Source organism: Labeo rohita, chromosome 7 (assembly GCF_022985175.1).
Source record: "Labeo rohita strain BAU-BD-2019 chromosome 7, IGBB_LRoh.1.0, whole genome shotgun sequence".
NCBI lineage: Eukaryota > Metazoa > Chordata > Actinopteri > Cypriniformes > Cyprinidae > Labeo > Labeo rohita.
The window spans coordinates 5,878,556-5,899,221 of NC_066875.1; the positions used below are offsets into that span (position 1 = coordinate 5,878,556).

Sequence of the window (20,666 nt, forward strand, 5' to 3'; positions counted from 1 at the left end):
CCACACAGCTACGGATAAAACGTTGAAGGCTAGACCATCTTTTTAAAATTTTGAATCCTGTATTTCAGTTCTGGGTTTAAGTTAGCTTGAATATTTAAAATTAATGTTGTGTGCTTTTTTTCTTTTTTGAGATCAAAGCAGTACCAACAATGTCTTTTTTCATGCTTTCAGTGTAATATATGCCTAATCTGCCTGAATAAAGCCTTAGATGATATAACAATTAACTCTTTAATATTATGAATATTTTAAAAATATCAAATATTTGCAACTAGGGCAAAATCTCTTTGAATCACCGTACATTGTCATTGTTATTGTTGTTGTTGTTGAGACAGAGAGATTGTGAGGGACGCGAGGAGGGGGCTGCGTATGGCCAGTTGCCCCTTATTTATTTTTCATTTTTATTTGTGTCTGCTGATGTATCAGGACCGTCCATGTTCTGCCTCTTCTTTGAATAATAATCAGAAATAGAGTGGGCCCCATTTTTTACCCTCCTCTTGCCCTTCCATCTCATCAGCTGCTCTGATAGCCATGAATCTTGTCACTCAATTTTTTCATCAGGATGTGCATAGTAGGGGTGTGCGAGAGCGTGCTGAGAGCGGCCGCGAGATGACCGCTCAACCTACAGCGCCGCACACACACATACTGCCCATCCTGCTCTTGCCAGACACTTTAATGCAACTCCACGGCGGTTTTACCAAAATGCCTATTGCATTAACGCCTTTGTAAAAGTTCTGCATAAACACAAGCGTCTGAAAAGTACTTATTTAAAAAAATAATAAAATAAAAGCCTGCAGAGAATAGCACATCTCTGCAGCATGGTTTTGGTTGTAAATTAAGTAGGTTTTTTCACTCCATCTGGTTTTTGCTGGTTGTCAGATTTCCTCTTCCTGAGTTCCCATATGTGCTCGGTATGTCTTTTGTTGTAATTGTACAGCCTTCTGTACTTTGTTCCTTCAACTTGAACTTGACACTGTTTTCTTTCTTGCAGTTTTTTCTCTTATGACTTTATACGAGGCTGGAGTGATTAACTTTGACAATGGGCATTTTTTCCCCATCTTCAGGCAGATAGTCGCAGTCTCTTTGACAGCTGTCATTTACCATTAGCCCTGTGCTGTTCGCTGGAAATAATTTGATTTCTTATTCCCGTTTGAAACGCTGCCAGTGGTATTGGTCGTGCCTTGATGGGGAAAAGCTGCGGCTCCCATGTGCTCGAGCAGTCGCACGATTCAGCGCAATCACCCCCTCTCTTGAGAGTGTTAATTGGGTTTTAATTACTCTTAATTGCAGCAGCTAATTAAGATCATTTTCCCAGTGTTAAATACTCACATAAGTTAAGTGGGGGGAAATAATTAAGCTTAATTAGTTAATGAGATTAATTATCATTAGCCGTATGGCAGGTATAATTGTAAAAATTCCCACCTGCAATTAATGCTGTCACATATTTAATGAACCACAATGTATATCAAATGTGTTAATTCTGACTTTCTCAGATAATTAATTAGTGATGAGTCAGATTATACTAACAGTTCACATATGAGATGTGAATAACAGCTTCTTTATGTCGTATCATTAAATACAGACAGTCTAGATGAGTTTTACAGCACGGAGCTGATTCGTTTATATTATGCTCACTGTTTAATTACACATTGTTCACAAACAGAAAATAAAGATAATAAAGATGCAAATTTTTTAAAAATTGATTTTACCTTTTAATTAAAGCAATGGTATTTAAAATCATAGCACATCATAAAAACTGTTAATTAAAGTATATAAAATAATGCAAGGGATAGTTCATCCGAAAATTACAATTCTGTCTTTATTTTCTCACCCTAATGTCATTCAAACATGTATGACTTACAAATTAGAAAACACAATTTGATATATATATATATCAGAATGTCTTCATTTATGTTCCACTGAATAACATCATATAGATTTGAATGACTTGAGGGTGAGTAATTGGCTGGATTTTTGTTTTTGGACAAACTGTAGCTTTAATATGACTCAGACAATATGGATATGTTAGGTTATATCAACAAAAGTTATTTTTAAGGCCTGTTTCATAGCTCTTTAAGGTTACAGCCGCATATATCCACTTTTTGCTCGACACGTATTGTGTGGCAATCTAATGCGGTCTAAAATGATTCCATGCAGTAAAATACGGTGCATGGCGAGGACAGCATTAAATTCAGCAATGGTTGTAGATTGACCCTGTGTCTTTTATCACACTGATGAAGTCCTTGAAGGGTACGTGCTCTCCGGATGTGCCCTGGCCATGCACAGAATAGAATAGTGCCAATCACATCACTTAAGTTTTATATGAAATGTACTATTTTACTACATCAAATGTTACATTTGTAATGTGGCTGGATGTAGCTGGCAAAGTGGTGCAGCACATTACATCGCTTTAGGCTTTGTTAGCTCTCTGTTTTTCTCTCCATCTATATCTTTCATTTGTCCACGCGCAATGTTCCCTCTCTCTCTGTCTGTGTTCAATTGGAGGACTCGGTCTCTGTCACATTCTGTGAAATTGTATTTCAGGAAGATGGATCCTTTTCCTTATATACATGACACGCAGGGAAGCATGACCACCCCATCCCCCCGATACTGAGACCCGTAGCTTACCTATCCGCTCAGCAATACACATACATGTGAGATGCGCACGCAAACTACACACTCTCCTTTTTGCCCTCGAGACGTTTTGCTGGTATTTGCCGTCTTATGACGTTCAACTGACCTGACTGTTTTGATTCCAGAGCCGTGACGCGATACAATGCAACGTTTCTGTGTCATGTAAATTATTAAAGTGGACAAATACCACTCCAATTTTCCATTTTACTCCAGTAAAATCCAGCCACATTACAAAATAATTGCATCTATGGTTTCCAAAAAAGGGGTTCTTTAGATTAGTAAAATGTTCTTTGCACATTTTCGGTTTAGCATGAAAAGTAACCCAAGTTCTGTAAAAACTACCTTTTCATATAGTAAAAAATGTGCTTCATGTGGTAACATCCTAATTAACTGGTTTTATTCATGTCAAAATGTGTTTAACCTGACTAAATCAACTTAATAAGCTTGTTGTACATCATCAAGCTTGATGTAACTTGTTTAAATTTAAAAAATGGTATTTCAGTCTATTAACCTGACAAGGATTTTACCTACAGGATTTTTTTTTTTTTTTTAATAATTATTATTTATATATTTTTTGTATTTATTTATTTTGAGGTTTACATTGTTACAGTGCAATTTCACAAATAAGTAGGGTTACATATAGGGTTAAGTTTAGGGTCAGGGTTTAGTTGCTTGAATTGAATTGAATTTTGCACAATTATTACTATAGTAAGCACATGAACCTTTATAGAGACAAATTAATATTCTGTCATCATTTACTCGCCTTCATGTTGTTCAAAACCTGTATGAGTTTCTTTTTTCTGTTGAGCACAAAATAAAATATTTTGAAGAATGTTGGTAAACATTGGTAAACAGGTAACTGTTGACGGTAACCATTGACTTCCATAGTATTTTACACCTACACACTGTAACACGTTTTCACCAGTTTCAATTTAAAAACCTAAGTTCAGGAGCTGCCTTAAAATTTTAAGTTAAGTTAACGTAAAACGACAAGTCATTTCAACTTACTACAATAAAAAGTTTAAATGACTTCTAAGTTGATTTAGTCTATGAGTTAACTTTTTAAAAAGAAACTGGTAAAAAAAAAAAAAAAAAAAAAAAAAATCTGTGCACCAACAGAACTCATTTTTATGTGTTAGATCAAAACATGAAAACTTTCAGGTTTTCAAATAAATGAATAAAACCAATTAATTTGGATGTGCATCAAGCTTAACAAGTTGATTTATTCAGATTAAATAACATTTAGACTTGAATAAAACCAAGTAATTTAGGTGTTACTACATGAAGCATAATTTTAATTAGATTTTACAGAATTGTGTGGGGATTTGAATGTTGGTTTCTTTTCATGCTAAACCAAAATTGTACCGCTACACTACAAATTATGTTTTGGACTTTCTTGTCAGGTAACTAAAAAGAAAGCTTGTTCCCACTTTATATTAGGGTGGCCTTAACTACTGTGTACCTACATTTAAATTAATTGTTTGAAACAATATTGTGCACATATGTTTTTACATTGTACTTCTGTAATTACAGCTGTAATTAATTTATGTAATTACATTTATAATTACACTGTTGACCCATCCCTTACACCTTCACCCATCTTTAAATCTACTCATACCACCAAACCTGTCCCTAACCTTACCCGTATCCCACCTCAATAACAGCAAACGTGTTTTGCAATACAATATGAACACAATAAGTACATTATGCTTATTTTTCGATTAAGTACATAGTAGTTAAGGCCACCTAATATAAACTGGGACCAAAAGCTTCATATGGTAACATCTAAACAAAGTGTTTTTATTCAGATCACCCTTGTGGAACCTGTATTTTTAAGAGTGTGGGATGTATGCAGGATTATTGCTGGACCGTACGTGATAAACCTGTGGGGGTTGGCTAGTAGAGGCCAGAGACTGTGGGATTTACAGGGTTAGTGTTGTTGTTTGTCTCCTCTGGGCACTATAGGGAGTACATGTGCTCCGCAGGTGGAGCCAGACTTTGCCAGGCCCCGCGTTCACCGAACTCAGATGCTACGGTGCCTAGAGAATCTCCACCGGATGTGTGCATGTGCAGCTGTGTGTGGGTCAGAGGGCCAGCAGAGACTCCTGGATGAGCCGGGCTGGTAGGCAGCGGCGGCAGCAGCAGAAATATAAACTAGATTAATAAAACAACAGTGTGGGACTCAAAGGAGCCAACAGACCCCCCTCAGTTCCGCTCCCTCCTTGTTACCGGCGCTCCCTAATATCAGCGGGAGACCGGGCTTCACGGGCTCCGCAGAGGCAACGCCGTGTTTGATTCCGCTTGTGTTTTCCCTCTCGCAACGCACTCCTACTTAACCAGGACAAAGATCATGTGTGGATGAGGAGCAGCGGGCCCTGCTCTGTCTCTCCGCTCCTTCTTGTTATCCGCCCAGCTTGCCTCTTCTCATATGCTCCAGTGACCCCAAACACACATTCATTTGCACAGCACCGGCTCCATCCTCTGCTTTTAACTCACCTGACTTTGCTGGAGAGTTTGAGAATTGGATTGAGATTTAAGCGTCATGCGCGTTCACACTGAGAGGGCATGTGAAGGAAAGTGGATGTTAAAAGTAACTTGCAATGGGGAAAAACCAAATATGTGAAATTTTGAGTTGCATGATTATTGCATGCACTGTAAAAACAGGCAGTTTCTGCATTGACGTGTAAAATTTGTCAGTCCAGTTGAATTGCACTTTTTTAAAACTTTTTCCCCCCCAGTGGAACAACATATCAAATGTGGTAATTTGAAATTTTGCCTGGTTTATTAAGGCAAATTTACTACATGATCTGACACATAAAAATTGCTTTTGGTGGTGTAACCTAATTTGTCTGGTTGGTTTGGTCTGATTAACTAACATTTTTGACTTGTATCAAAAATTTTAATTAACTGAGTTTATTCAAGTCAAAATTGGGTATTTTTTATTTTAAGGTATCCTTGTTACATGCACTGACTATTATAATAAGAATTAATTATGCATAATTTAGTAAGTAACTCTAAGTCAAACCCTAATCCTAACCATATAAGCAGTATCCTTATAGTAATTAATATTACTCAGTATTTAAATATATACTTACATTGTATCATGGACACATTTAAAAAAGTGTAACCCAAAATTATTTAATCTGACTTAATCAACATGACAAATTATGTTATGGTTTAACTTAATTTTAAGGTGATGTTGTTACAGTGTAATTACACAAATAAGTAATGCGTGTAAATTAACTGCATGTACTTACTATAGGGTTATGGTTAGGGTTAGTTGCTTGTAATTATACATAATTTACTGTTATTGCTGTAGTAAACTCTTAAAAATAAAAGCTCCAAAGGGGTGTTTTTGCAGTGATGCCATCGAAGAACCATTTTTGGTTCCCCAAAGAACCAATCAGTGAACAGTTCCTAAAAGAACCATTTTAAAGAACATTTTAAAAATCTAAAGAACATTTTTCCACTATAAAGAATCTTTTCTGCATTGAAGGTTCTATAAATGTTCAAGGTTCTTCATGAAACCATCAATGCCAATTAAGAACCTTTATTTTTAAGAGTGTAAGTACCAAGAAAAAATAGTTTTTAATTAAATGAATAAAACCAGTTAGTTTAGATGTATATCAAGCTTAACAGGCTGATTTATTAAGATTAAATGACATTTTGACTTGAATAAAACCAGATAATTTAGATGTAACCACATGAAGGATACAGTAGTTTTAAGTAGTTTTTGCACAATTAGGGTAGGATTTGAACTATTTATTTATTTATTTGTTTATTTATTTTTTAGTTAGTTTGAGTTCGAATTTAAATTTAAATTTAAATTTGAATTTGATTTGTTTTTTGTTAAGGTAGCCTAAAATGTACTTCACATGGTAACATCTACAGTAAATGAAATGGTTTTATTCAGGTCAAAATGTTATTCAACCTGACAAATACCAACAGAAGAAATGTTTAATAACATCTTGGTCAACCCATGGTTGTTTTTTAAATACACTTTATAAAAAATAAAAAATAAAAAAATCAGAAAAAATATCAGAAAAGTCATGTTTATGGGTTAGATCAAGCACAAATGGATTATTGAGGGAACATTTGCAGGTTACCACTTTTTCCAGTTGTTTCCACTGCTAACCCTTTCAAAAAAGGTAGAAACGTACTGTACGCTTGTCTGCGATACCAAAAGCTGGGTTTAATGTTCTTGTGTCTTGTAAAATGGATGGAAATCTGGGTTGAGATGGTTTAGGATTTGGCTTTGTAATAATTCTATGCTAAATTCAGATCTAGAACTGTGCTTTTCAGTCTCTCTTTTCCTCTCCCTCTCTGGTTTCGTCTCTCATGTGCTTTAAAAAGTGATGATAGCGCATGGCTTCCCAGCTAGCGGAGCCCCAAGGCAAAATGTACATGGCTGCTAGGTACTGTTACGCTTTCTGCTTTCAGAAACAAGCAAACCCCCTTAAAGGATGCTGTAGTGTGGGGAGGGAATGTCTGTGAGCTGGAGAAAGGGAGAGAGAGGAGAAAAAAAAGGTTGAGATAGGAAAAGAGAGGGAGAATTGGGAGGCAGGGGATGAACGTAGGAAGGCAGGAGCCCGAGAGGGAGGGAGCGCTCGGCTGTCTGAGAGAGAGAGAGAAAGAGGAAAAAAGTCCTCACAGTCCCCCAGTTCTTTGTAGAACATTTAGCTTTGACCCTCCCTTGCTTTTTCTCCTCCCTTCCACCTCACACACACATACACACACTTCCATACACACACACAGGCCAACAGATCTGCAGGATACAGTAGTCGCCAGCATTTTATATCTACCACAGTGCTGTTTTAATACATATCTCCACTACAATAGTGTGTTTGTGCCCACAGGTCGCAGTAAGCAGGACTAGGGGCCGATAGACAGACGTGCTTGACACGTTCATGATGCAGTGAAAAATACATCCATACAGATAGCAGTGTAGGGCATGAGCTAGAAACCTTTTTTTTTTTTTTTTCTTTTTTGGTTGAAGAGTAAAGATTGCTTTGGCTGTGAGCTGAGGAGAGACTGAACCCGAGGAACTCTGGGTAAGTTGTGGGCTTTTTTTTCCTGTCTCTGCACTGCTGATTACGATGCTGCTGATTGATTGGTTCACGCTTCTGGATTATCATGGGCGGCTCGTCACCCGGTACCTGATGATGAGAGAATAGAGAGAGAGAGAGAGAGAGAGAGAGAGCAGGGGGAAAGGAGAGCGAGGAGAACAAAAAAAACAACAACAACAAAAAAAAAAAAATTGGCAAATGCACTGACACGGTGTGATTTTTGTCTGTTTACTTCTGTGTTTGCCGGTCGCGTGTGTGGTCTCACTACCGCCCGGCCGCCCTTCGTTAGTGGAGCCGGCACGTGCTGATGAGGTTTCGGGGAGGGGTTAGTCTGATGCCCGCGAGTAGCGGCAGGCCTTTTTGTGAATATGCAGATGAGGGGCGCGTGCTGCGCGCGAGGGGGGCCGGGAGTGTTTACGCTCGCCCTATAGGGAGTCTGATGCTCGACAGATTGCTGGATTTTTTTGTGCGATGCCGTGCGAGGTGGGATGGGAAGAAGCGATGAAAAGATACGACCTGCATGGGAAAGAGCGGAAATGGCAGTATGAGCTTCAGGCTGTATTTTCATGCCACTGACAAGACATGATGATTGCTGACCCCCTCCCGTCGCTCTCCAAACACACGCGAGCGTGTGCGCGCTTTGCCCCTCCCTGAAGTGCCGTGGCTTTTTTCAGCCTCATTTGCATGTCAAAGCAGTGGAAGGCACTGTGCAGATTAGTATGAGATGACATAACGATGTAATGAATTAAACGCTGCCGTTTAGCTGTTGCACGGGGCGGCTCTGCTCTCGCAGCTCATGGGAAACTGATCCACTGCTCTCCCCTCACTGTTTTTTCTCTTTAGTATTTACAGCAGTCGCCCCTCTTTGCATTGTACCACTTTTCTGTAAATCTGTCTGCAAATATGTTTTATAAATATGTACCAATAATGTCTAACTAGCCTTTAAAGGTTACTCTTTGACTATATTTATTCTATTGCTTTATTTTTCTTTTTTTTAGTTGGATTGTATTAGTGTTATTGTAGTATAAATGAGATACCATTCTAGGTTTTTTTTTTTTTGTATTTTCTGTGTAATTTAATTAGTTGTGTTTTTGTTATTGGTTACGTTTTATTTTAAGGTGTCCATGTTACAGTGTAATTATACCTTTAGCTACTGAGTAATATTAATTTACTACATGTACTTCTTACAGGGTTAAGGTTAGGGTTTGGCTTAGGGTTACTTGTATGTAATCATGTCTATAAAGTGTTTCTTAATTTTTCTTTCAGTTTTAGTTTAGTTATTTTAGTGCATCAATTTAAGACTACTGTAAAATAAAATTAGAAATGTTGCTCTGGCACCTAACTGAATATTGTATTTGACTTTGGTTAATGTATCATTTATTTCAAGTAATTTTTTTTTAATAGTTTCAGTTTTAGTTAACTATAAAAACCTGAATAAGTTTTTATATTGTATTTGACTTTGGTTAATGTGTCATTTATTTCAAGTAACTATTTTTAGTTTTAAATAGCCTTTTTAGTTAACTATAAAAACCCTGGATTGAATAATATCAGGCCATATATCTCTCCCCAATTCAAATGGTCTGTTTTCAACCATCTTTTCTGTGGTGAATTGCAATTTTAATGTCAAACAAATGTTTTAAACAGGCAAACAAACAAAAAGAGTCTAATCCATATGTATTTCTAACAATCAACATACTGTTGATAATTGCTTTATTTTAAATTCTAAAACTCTGCTTTCTCTCAAGCATAAATCTGTGAAATTTATCTTATTTCGAACAATTCATCTGCACGTTTTGTTTCAGTATGACAGACTTCCCTGGTGACATATGCAGGACTTCTCCAGTCACTTTGTCTACATAAGCCCCACCCCTTTCTTAAAATTGCCTGCAAACTCGTGTTCATATCTGCCTCCCACATCTCAAAATCCATTAAACAGCCAGTGACCAGAACCTAGCCCCGTCCTACATTTTCTTTCTTTTTTTCTTTTTGGTCATCTGTTTCTTTCAAATGTGCATCATAATATGGAAGAAAAGATACCTTCTTTTCTGTGTCACAGCTAATGAGTGTTTTAGCCCAACTCAAAACTAGCTTGATTCTCTTAAAGCATTTTTGGAAATTTGAATCTGAAGGTATGTCAAGTTCAAGCTCGCTTAGGATTCATTCAAACAATGTCCTTGTACTGTATGTTTGCAGTAGGATCATCAAGAAAACAACAACAACAACAATTTAATTAGAAAATAACTAGAACTTTCAATTTGACACACTAATTTAGTGCAGTTAATTAAGTAGCACGGGTTTGTTTGTCGAAATAGCCAAAAATACATTGTACTGGTCAAAATGATCTATTTTTCTTTTTCTTTTATTTCTTTTAATGATATTTTGTAAATTTCCTATCGTAAATATATCGAAACGTAATTTTTGATTAGTAATAAGCATTGCTAAAAACATTTGGACAACTTTAAAGGCGATCTTCTCAATATTTTTTTTTTTTTTTTTTTGCACCCTCAAATTCCAGATTTATAGTTAGATAGACAGTTGTATCTCTGCCAATATTGTTCTATCCTAACAAACCATACATCAATGAAAAACGTATTTATTCAGCTTTCAGATGATGTATAAATCTCAATTTCAGGAAAAATTATTACTGGTTTTGTGGTCCAGGGTCACACATGTCTGCAGTCAAAATAGCCCCAGCTGTTACTAAAAGTAATGCGCCTCACCAATTAAGAATTAAGAAAGTTAAATTATCTTACCTTAATGTGTTGCTTATGGCGTGAGATGGTGAATTCAAGATTCAAGATTGACTGCCAAAAATGTCCAACATTTAAAAATATTGAATCCTAATTATAATAGATACATCCCATGTTAAGTCTACATCTAACAGTGACAAATTGATGGCAAACGGATAGGCAAAATAGACATTCAAATATGAATATAAAAACAAAAAAGGACCTCTAGTGACATTTTGTGATGTTTATTCAATGATATATATTTTTTCATACTTTTTTTTCAGCAACTAATATTATAGGGGATTAATTGCTATTAATTGAAATAACTAATTAACATATCATAACATAACTTATTTGATTGATACTAATAGAAATGTATCACTTTCGCTGATTCTCTTATATAGTTATAAGACCGTGTTGTGCTTTTCTAAGACCATCGCAAACACAGTTTACTATTGCACTGTCTGTTCTCTCATTCACTCTTTCTATATATGTTGACTATTTCTTTTCTCCTCTTTGTCATTTGTCATTTTTGCTGTCATTTTTGCATTCTCCTCTTCTCTTTCTCTCGTTTTCATTCTCATCTACGCTGCTGTTTTTTGAGGAGGTGTTTGACAGCTATTGTGTGAATGAACTCTTCAACTCAGTATATTATAGTTTGTTTTACATCGCAATAACTAGACACGCTGATTTCCTCCTGTAGCGGCTCCTAAAACCATTTCTACTCTCATCTATAAAACACACACACACGCACATGTCACACCTCTCAAGACTCTGGCAATAACCCGGCGTGAAAAAATCTACAATGAACCTCCTTGGGGACTGAGAAGTCCCTAAAACCTTGCATCTCATAGTCCAGTGAGAGAGGGATGGCTCATGTGTGTGTGTGTGTGTGTGTGTTTGTGTGTGTGTGTGTGTGTGTTAATGGCTTTGTACTGTTGAGCCGCACATTGATTGATGTTCAGGAAGAGGCGGTGGTTTTATGAAGCTGAGAGAGACGGAGGCACGGCGGGCCGCTCTCCTGTGGGTCTCGGCGGTAACACAGCCGAGTGTGTCACACATATCACCCGTCCGCCCCTGACAGGCTGGAGAGGCTGCCACCATATTGCAGGAGTGTCTCTCTACTATTGACCAAGTCACCTGAGCAAACTGGCTGGCAGCTGGATTGGTCCCCTGTCTCTCCAAACTTCATTTTCTCTCTTTTATTTTATTCCTTTTTTATCAGCTCAATTCACTTCTCGCACTCTGTATTGATTAGAGTTGTCCAACGCTGACTTGATATCTGTCACCTATTTAGGACACCAGCTCTCTTATTTCATTACATGAACTTGAAAATTTGATAATGACACAAAAAAGTTTGATGTAGAACTTGAGGCCAAAAAATAGAAAGTTCAGACATGTTTGCATTGCCAGACATTTTTGCAAATATTAATTTAGGTTTATAGTAATATATAGCAATTGTAACACTTAATTTGAATGATTTCACATGCTTGATAGAATTTTCTCTCTACTTGAGAAAAACAAGTGAGATCCTATTTCTTTATAAGAAATATAGATAAATAAAAATTAATTAATTGATTAATTAATACAAAAAGGTGAGCATATTTATTAATTTATTGAGGTTATTTTCATTTGCCTTTTAATGTTTTAAAAGTTTGAATTTATAAATATTTTAATTAGTTAATCATATTAAACGCAAGTTAAGTTAACATGCATGACAAATACCAACACTGTCACTATACTGAAAAAAAAGATGGTGTAGGATTTACTTAGAAACAGTTTTCACTCACAGTTGCTTGGAAATGTCACAAATAACTGCGATAGCAAGTAAAACTGCAAAAAATAATTTATGTGGAATTACTTGTCATTTATGTAGAAAGACTTACAGTCATTTTAGTCACACAAAACACTTAATCTTTGTTTTATTTACAAATTTTAGGTGAGGGCATTTGTAAGTCTAGTTATGAAATTAATCGCATAATTTAATCCTTATGTATAATTTAATCCTTAAAAATAAATAGATTCATCTGGTTGATTTACCAGCTGATTTACCAGGTTTAAACTAATTTCAAAGGGTTATATTATAGGTTCCAATTAGACATTTGCTTTAAATACACATTATTTAGTAATATCAATAGTAAACTATTAAAGCATTTAAAATACATTTATTTCATGCTAAGTACTACAAATACATTTACATATTATGCACTTAATAAAAATACCCTGCAATCGAACTTTTAGTATACTAAACTGGTGTATTTAAAGTCTGGAAATTGGAACGACTAATTTTGTACTTAATGCACTTCAATGCAATAAGTCCAAGTAAAGATATACTTAAGTATATTTGATTGTGCTAATGTGGAACTATTGCAAGTATACTTTAGGTGCACTTTATTAAATTATTTTGCATTTAAAGACCAATATTATTTAAAGATCATACAATCCTCATTAGCAGTGACATTAAAACATATTTTAGGCTAATATGTTATGAAATGTGCATTAGTGCACAAGTAGTACTCCAAATAAAGTCTTGAGTGATATGTCAGTAAATATGTTAATAGACTTGAGCTATACTTAGTATAAAATAAATGCATTTTAAATCTGTTACTTTTTTACTATTATTTGATACACAAACATGAAATATTTTTTAATATCAAATTTGCCTTCAACCGTTGTTACAACGGCTCAGATTTTATTATAAACTTGATTTCTGCAGAAACGCAAATTAACCAGTAAAAACTGTCCAATGAAATTATCATGTTTCCTGTTCTTTCGACAGACGGGCTGAGTGGCAACTGAATAATCAATGAGTTTCCTGTCGTAGTACAAATACCTCATTGATTTCATTGATTTATGTATCAAGCTGTAATTTGATTTTCAGACCGTGCCGTTTCAGCGTGAGGGAGGCTGAAAACGGTGAAATCAGGGGTTGTGTTGTGTGTTTCTCCGCGGTTGGAGTAGTTGAGGAGGTGCAGTGCAGCGCCGGACTCTAGGGTAATGAGGACGCTCTCTGACAGCTAGCCTAAAGTGTATGGATGTGTTTGGTGCTAGTAATCGGCTGCATGAACCCAGGGGGATGGGGGTGCGTGTGTGTGTGTGTGTGTGTATAAGAGAGAGAGAGTGATTTGATGCTTTATGGCTGTGATGCACAAACAGGGACACACAAGCTAGAATACACACACACGCAGGCAGATCAGAGGTCCTCTGGGATTCATGCTTCGCTTCCCTCCCGCTCGGCTAAACACACAGAAGCAAACGCATGACCACTCATAGAACACTCTTTATTAGAATGTATCTACAAATCATACACGCACTCAGTCTAATCCATACCAACACGCATCCCACAATCCATCTCGCATTGGTTCCCCTACCGAGATGAAAATATTTCAACTTATCAATGCTTCTTACCTTAAAGGAATTAATAAATAGCATCGCTCACATTCGTAATGATGCATCGAGTTAGAAAAGCAACGTCGTAGCCGGTCGTTGCGTTGTTGCAAAGTATCGAACGCGTGGAATACCAAACAAATGCTTTTCCAATATGGCCAAGAACATGAATAATGTGATATCATTTATATCTCTTAGCGCTGCCACAGATGTGGCTTTAATTGCATTATAAGGTTTGTTTTGCTCCAGACCACATCTCAATTTGAGTTTTGGAGCCTGTGGCAGCAGTGCCACTGATACGATTAATATAAACCAGCCCCTATTGGACCAGTGAAATTGCACACGCTAATAAATACATATACGACGGAATAAATATTGATCGTGCTGGCTATGTGGACAATGCGTGTTTGACTTGATTTCCACAATTTGCGAGCCAGCGAGGTTGTTATGTTGTCTCTGGCTTTGAGAAGCCGCAAATAACGTGTTGGGCTGCGTATATATAGCATACGTGTCAAAGGATAAGTCAACAAATAGGTGCGCGAGCGGGGTCCGAGCCGAACTCCTCGCTCGTGTCACTCCGCGCTGCAGTTTTCACTTTCTCCTCTTGGTGCTCTATTGCCAATAACGAGGATGGGCAGGAAAGGGAATTATTGGTATTGATCTACCCAAGGGGATCATTAGGAATCACTATCAATCCACAGCTCTGTGCCGCACAGTACCGGCCAGCACAGACATTGCCAATTTGTCCCTATTAGAGAGCCGGGTTTGTGTGTGTCTGCTCGTGTAGAGGCCGCCTGGAGCCCGGTGCGGCGAGGCCAGCTGCGGCTGACCTGAGGACAGTGGACAGTGGTGGTCACCTCCTAACAGAGCTCCCGAGAGACACACACATGTGAGATTAAACTAAAATGGGCGAATGATGTAAAAAAGAGGACGGTCCACTGACGAAAAAGACATATACTTAAAGTTAATGATTTATTTGTGCGTCAATGCACATTTTAAAGAGAAAGTTCACTAACAAAATTGTAATTCTGTCATTGTTTACACTCATTCTGAAACTGCATGACTGACTTTTTTCTGTGCAACATAGAAGAAGTTAGTATTTTGCGAAATGAGAAATGTTTTTACAATGGAAGTCAATGGGAACCAAAAGAGTTTGGTTACCAACATTCTTTAAAAAATATCTATTGTGTTACACAGAGGAGAGAAATGTAAATTTCAAATGTAAAGCAAACTGTGATGAGCTGCTACATTTGTTAAAACAAAAAATAAACATTTTTTAAAAAATACATAAAAAAAGAGAGTATTTTAGTGTTTTTACAATGGAAGTCAAAGGGAACAAAAAGAGTTTGGTTACCAGTATTCTTAATATAAATTTATTTTCTGTTACACAAAAGAGAGAAATGTACACAGTTTGGATTGACATGAGGGTGATTGACAGAACTTTAATTTTTGGGTGAATTATATGGGTATTGGGTGAATATGTATATTTAAATGTCAAATATAAAGCAAACTGTATATATTAAGCAGTAATATCAACTTTAAAGTATTTTTGATGAGCTACAATTGTTAAAACAAAAAATAAACATTTTGACAGTCAAATGTAAGTCTATTAAGTAACATACTTTATTAATGTAAATATTAATGTAAATATATTAAATATATTAAAGAAATATTCATTATTTCTATTTATGTATATGTATAATATTTTTTATAATGTTAATTTCATTCAATAACAACAACAACAATAATAATAATAATAAAAATATTTTTTTAACAAATGTAACAATTTAACAAATCGTGGTAAAAGAATAAAAAAGATACTCATGCTACCTGCTTCAACCCACAAAATATTTATTTTATTTTATTTTATTTTTAGTGTGGCTTTGGGTTCATTAGGTAGGGTTAACTTCACAATGCACAATGCCAGGTTTATTAGACAACTAGATAGGAACTGTGTTCTGCTGTTTAAAAATCTTAAATTGAGCTATATGGTTATTTGGTGATTAAAACAGTTGTTGATGTTTACATTAAGCTTCTTTATAACAGTTTTTGAAGAAACTGTTACTTTGTAGATTGTGTTTCTAAAGGAATTTTCTGTGGAACTTTAAAAAAAAAAAAAAAACTCTTCTATAGCAGCAGACTCAAAAGCTTTTTCTGGTTCAAATAGGAACCTTTACAGTTTTACATTGAACATCAATTTTTAAAATTGTTTCGAGCACTTCTCAGAGTTTCTTTCCAAGGGTCACCGGCGAGCCGTGTAAGCTGATCATTTTACTCCTCGCAGCCCTGTCTGGATTTCTTAGCAGTAGTTGCGCTGCTTTCTTGAATGGTTTGTTGATCAGCGTTCGCGGTCTCCGTGGTACCAGACTACATGGGTGCTCCTACATCACGTTTTAGATCAGACACGCACTGCGCTGCAAAAAACCATTCTGTTGTGTTGTGATGTAGCGAGTCCTATCACTCGGTAATACAAAATCTAATATCGCTATATCGTGAGCCCTTCAATATCCCTCTCTTTCTATTTCTCTCTCTCTTCTCTTCTGTTTTGTTTTGTTTCCTGCCAAGTGTACACAAGAAAGATTGCCAAATTTAATAGACCTTCACCTTCAGAAATCTCATGCTTCTTTACAGGACCTCCCGTCTTAACCCAGTTCATTCAACAATGTGTCAACAGCGAGCGCGCTCATAGAAACACACACAGACGTTTGTTCCTCCACGTTTTAACGGCTGTTATGAAAATCCATGAGTGTTCATCCACCTCAATAGCATTTGGAATGGTGTTATAGAAAAATCCATGACAAAAGATTTGTCCCCTGTACCTGGAGAATACTGATGCATTATTCTGGGATGGTGTGAATGTTTACAGGGTTCTGTGGGGAACTGCAAAAATTTACTGTGTGATGAATACAGGAACAATCCGTGAAAAACAAAAACGCTGGTGCACGCTTGTGCAAAAATATACATGTACTTTTAAGGGTGTCGGTACTGATTTATCCTGGCCGAGTGAGGCAGGGATGTCCAGAGACCTTTTTTCCCACGACCTTTGACCTTAGTGTGGCCTCTGTGACCTGGAGCGGCTGCTGATGTGGACTTTCTCACAGCCGCTGATCAACAGTGTTGTCATCGACACGTTGACCGTTTAAGGTCTAGACAGACAGATTACAGGTACACTGATCTGCCAAAACAGAAAGTGCATTCAAAAGACTGTTTTTACTGAAATGCAAGTATGTATGTAGAGTGTACATGTGTTGTATTTTCCAGTTACAAGAAAGTCAAACCTTGGCTGCATGATTGTTTGTATTGTTACGAAAAATGTAGTGTTTTGACTGTATTATTATACACATATCCAATTTTATCCGTATACAAATAGTACACTCATGTAAAGCAGTGACCCTGGACCACAAAACCAGTCTTAAGTAGCATGGGTATATTTGTAACAACAGCCAAAAATACATTGTATGGGTAAAAATTATGGATTTTTCTTTTATGCCAAAAAACATTAGGATATTGGGTAAAGATCATGTTCCATTAAGAATTGTAAACGTCCTACCGAAAATATATCAAAACTTAATTTTTGATTAGTAGTATGCATTGCTAATAACTTGATTTTGACAGCTTTAAAGGTGATTTTCTCAATATTTAGATTTTTATTGCACCCTCAAATTCCAGACTTTCAAATAATTGTATGTCGACCAAATATCGTTCTATATAACAAACCCATCAATGGAAATCTTATTTATTCAGCTTTCAGATGATCTCATAATCTCAATTTAAAAAAAATGACCCTTATGACTGGTTTTGTGGTTTTTGTTTTGTTTTTTTGTTTTTTTTAAGTGGCATTGCAAAATGTAACTATATTATAATTAGCATCTACCAAGTGACCAGTGAATTTGCACCAAATTACTGTTAGCTTTACTGGACTCATGTTAATTGATATATATTATTAAGTTGTTCAGCTTTATCTGCATACATAGTATACAGTACACTTGCATAGTGCGATATATGCTATAGCATATTTTAACATCACAAAATTTAAGCTCTAATGTGATAAATACATACTTTAAGGTATAAATATATTAGAATATTGTAAACATTACCATTATGAGTTTCTGTAAAGCTGTTTTGAAGCAATGTACATTGTGAAAAGCGCTATATAAATCAATTTGATTATTTGACTTGACAATTTACAAACATAGTAATAGCTAGATTAAATGAAATGTTACACCATGAAAGTAAGATTTAAATTAAAAACGCTATTAGTGAAAGTGAAAAAATATATTTAATGACCCGATGTTTTTGAGATTTTTTAAGGGTCAGATTAGGAGGAAAAACACTTTTATGTACCAACTGCACGATTCTGCTTTTTGCAGTGCACACTGTGCTGTCACAACCTCAGTCATGAATCTGCCGCACACAACACATGTCCCTCAGCACCACCATTTTATCTCAAAGCCATGTTCACAGAAGAAAGAGTCGATGCGGGAACACCCAGAGAAACATTCAACCACAGACAAGACTCAAAACCACTAGTTGTCTATATATATGTATTGAAAATCAGTGTGCATGTGAAATAGCTGAACGAGAGGAACTGAATGTGTTTTATTTTGATGTGATGTTGTGATACAGCCCCTCATGATGTGTAGTTTGTCCAATAGAGGGCAGTCTTCACTGCCCAGAGCATGACCACTAGCACAGCTTTAGAGCATTGTCTGAACAGTGAATTTAGTGGGTTTTCTTTTTCTCTCTCTGTATTCTGTTTTTGCATGTTTTTTTTTTACTAAACACAAACAGATCGTGCACCTTTGCTGGTTATATTGTTTCTACATGCTAGCTTGTGTCCTTCTATTATTTATGTTTATTAAATATGTTACAGGCATATTGGTAGCAATAGCCAACAATACATTGTATGGGTCAAAATTATTAATATTTCTTTTATGCCAAAAATCATTAGGATATTAAGTAAAGATCATGTTCCATGAAGATATTTTGTTAATTTTTTATAGTAAGTATATCAAAACTTAATTTTTGATTAGTAATATGCATTGCTAAAACCTGATTTGGACAACTTTAAAGGTGATTTTCTCAATATTTAGATTTTTTTTTTTTTTTTTTTCTAGATTCCAGATAGTAATAGTTGTATTTTGGCCAAATATTGTCCTATCCTAATAAACCATACATCAATGGAAAGCTTATTTATTCAGCTTTTACATGATATAAATCTCACTTATGACTGGTTTTGTGGTCCAAGGTCACATATTATAATGTTTTTTCTTTGTATTTTTGTAGCTCTATACACTATACTGTACAAAATGTGAGAAGATCCCAAACATGAGTAGGGGGAAAAAAAACGTTACATGAAGAACTATTTCAAAATTTTGAAGAGAAGAAAAAACATTGTATTTCTTTTGTTTTTGATGTCAAAAGCCATATGTCCAATTCATCTAACAGTAATTTGGTGCAAATTCATCAGTCAGTAAATGCTATCCAAAATAGGGACAAGCCAATATCTGATGTAAAATATCTCACAATGCTATATTATACATCTGTATCCGATCAGCAACATAGTAAAGTGCATGTTTATAGAGGACAGGTCTTCCTTGTCTGTTAGCATGTGGATCCACAAACATGTGGCTTTCCACCACCAGAAATGAATGTGAAATGTAACGTGAAGGACAGCTGTTAAAGGGAGTAGTATTGCTTGTGTGTGTGTGTGTTTTGATGAGGCAGTGGAGGCAGACGGTCTAGGTATAATCAGATAAAACCAGGGATCGCTCACTAGCCACAAAAGGCCACAAATAAAAACATATATTAAAAACAGAAGACACAGGGAATCGGCGTCGTATTTTTGCTTACGGGACGCGGCGCTCACGGGCAGATCGTCATCGTAATAAGGCTGCGTGTACGTGAGCCTACGTGCGTCTGTTTTCCTGACAGACCTGCGGACAGGGAGCCGGAGAAAAAGCGGCGAGATAGATGAGGGCCACGCTGAGGCTGTGGGTGTTTTAATTATAGGGGCTCTGTAGCTCGCTATCTTTCCTGGGCTTTAGCTCTGTCTCATGATTTGAGCGCTACCTTTATCCCTAAGCCTTCAGCTCCTCTGGCCAAACAAAGAAAAAAGGGAAGGGCAAGGCTGGGGTTTTAAAGCCGCTACTATGCCACGCTTACCATTAATATCCCTTCAATCACGCCTTTTTTATGTGGTGCCGAGCGCGCTAACCCCTTTAAACTGACCCTCATGGCCTTTATTACAGCCGTCCCAGGACGTGTAAAAAATATGCTTCTAGAAGGTTTCAGATGAACCGCTTCCCAGCTCCGATACGCCGCTGGATCTACCGAATAAGCACGGGGAAGAAGCTTTTGCTTGCTGTTTTCCTTCCTCTGTGTATTTCGCCCTCCTCTCTGTCTCTTTTCCTTTCCTCCTCCTCCTATTTTTTTATTTTCTTTCTATCTGCGGAGTAGATCATCGAAATGCCAAGCGTTCCGGATACATAGTGTCTATGACAACACTATTGGCTGAAAATGGCTTGTATGGATGGGCATGCCGGTCACATGACCTCACCCTAGAGCCTTGCTGAAAGAGACTCCAGCAAAGATTCCACATATAGACATGCCAGAGGATTTGACATTTCTTTGAGGCTAGAAATGATTGGGATGTTTTCAAGTAAAACGGGTTGGATGCTTTTTAAAAGAACATTTTTATACTAGGATATTAAATCTGTATTTTATTTTAAATTATTGTTATTATTTAAAAATAAAAATCATATTAGGATATTTTATTTATTTATTTTTTTAAATCTTGAAATGTTAAATAATTGCTTTCAGCATCCCAAACTCTCATTTTACCAGCAGATAA

The 20,666-nt window shown here is 36.3% G+C and overlaps 1 protein-coding gene across 1 annotated transcript in view; it reads left to right on the plus strand.

Moving 5' to 3' along the window:
* Window positions 1-7,519: 7,519 nt before the first annotated feature.
* The window catches only part of zfhx3b (zinc finger homeobox 3b), a 365,216-nt gene continuing 352,069 nt past the window's right edge, over window positions 7,520-20,666 (plus strand). The window contains exon 1 of the mRNA XM_051115453.1: window positions 7,520-7,682. The gene's annotated coding sequence lies outside the window, so the exon portion shown is untranslated. The remainder of the gene's footprint in view (window positions 7,683-20,666) is intronic.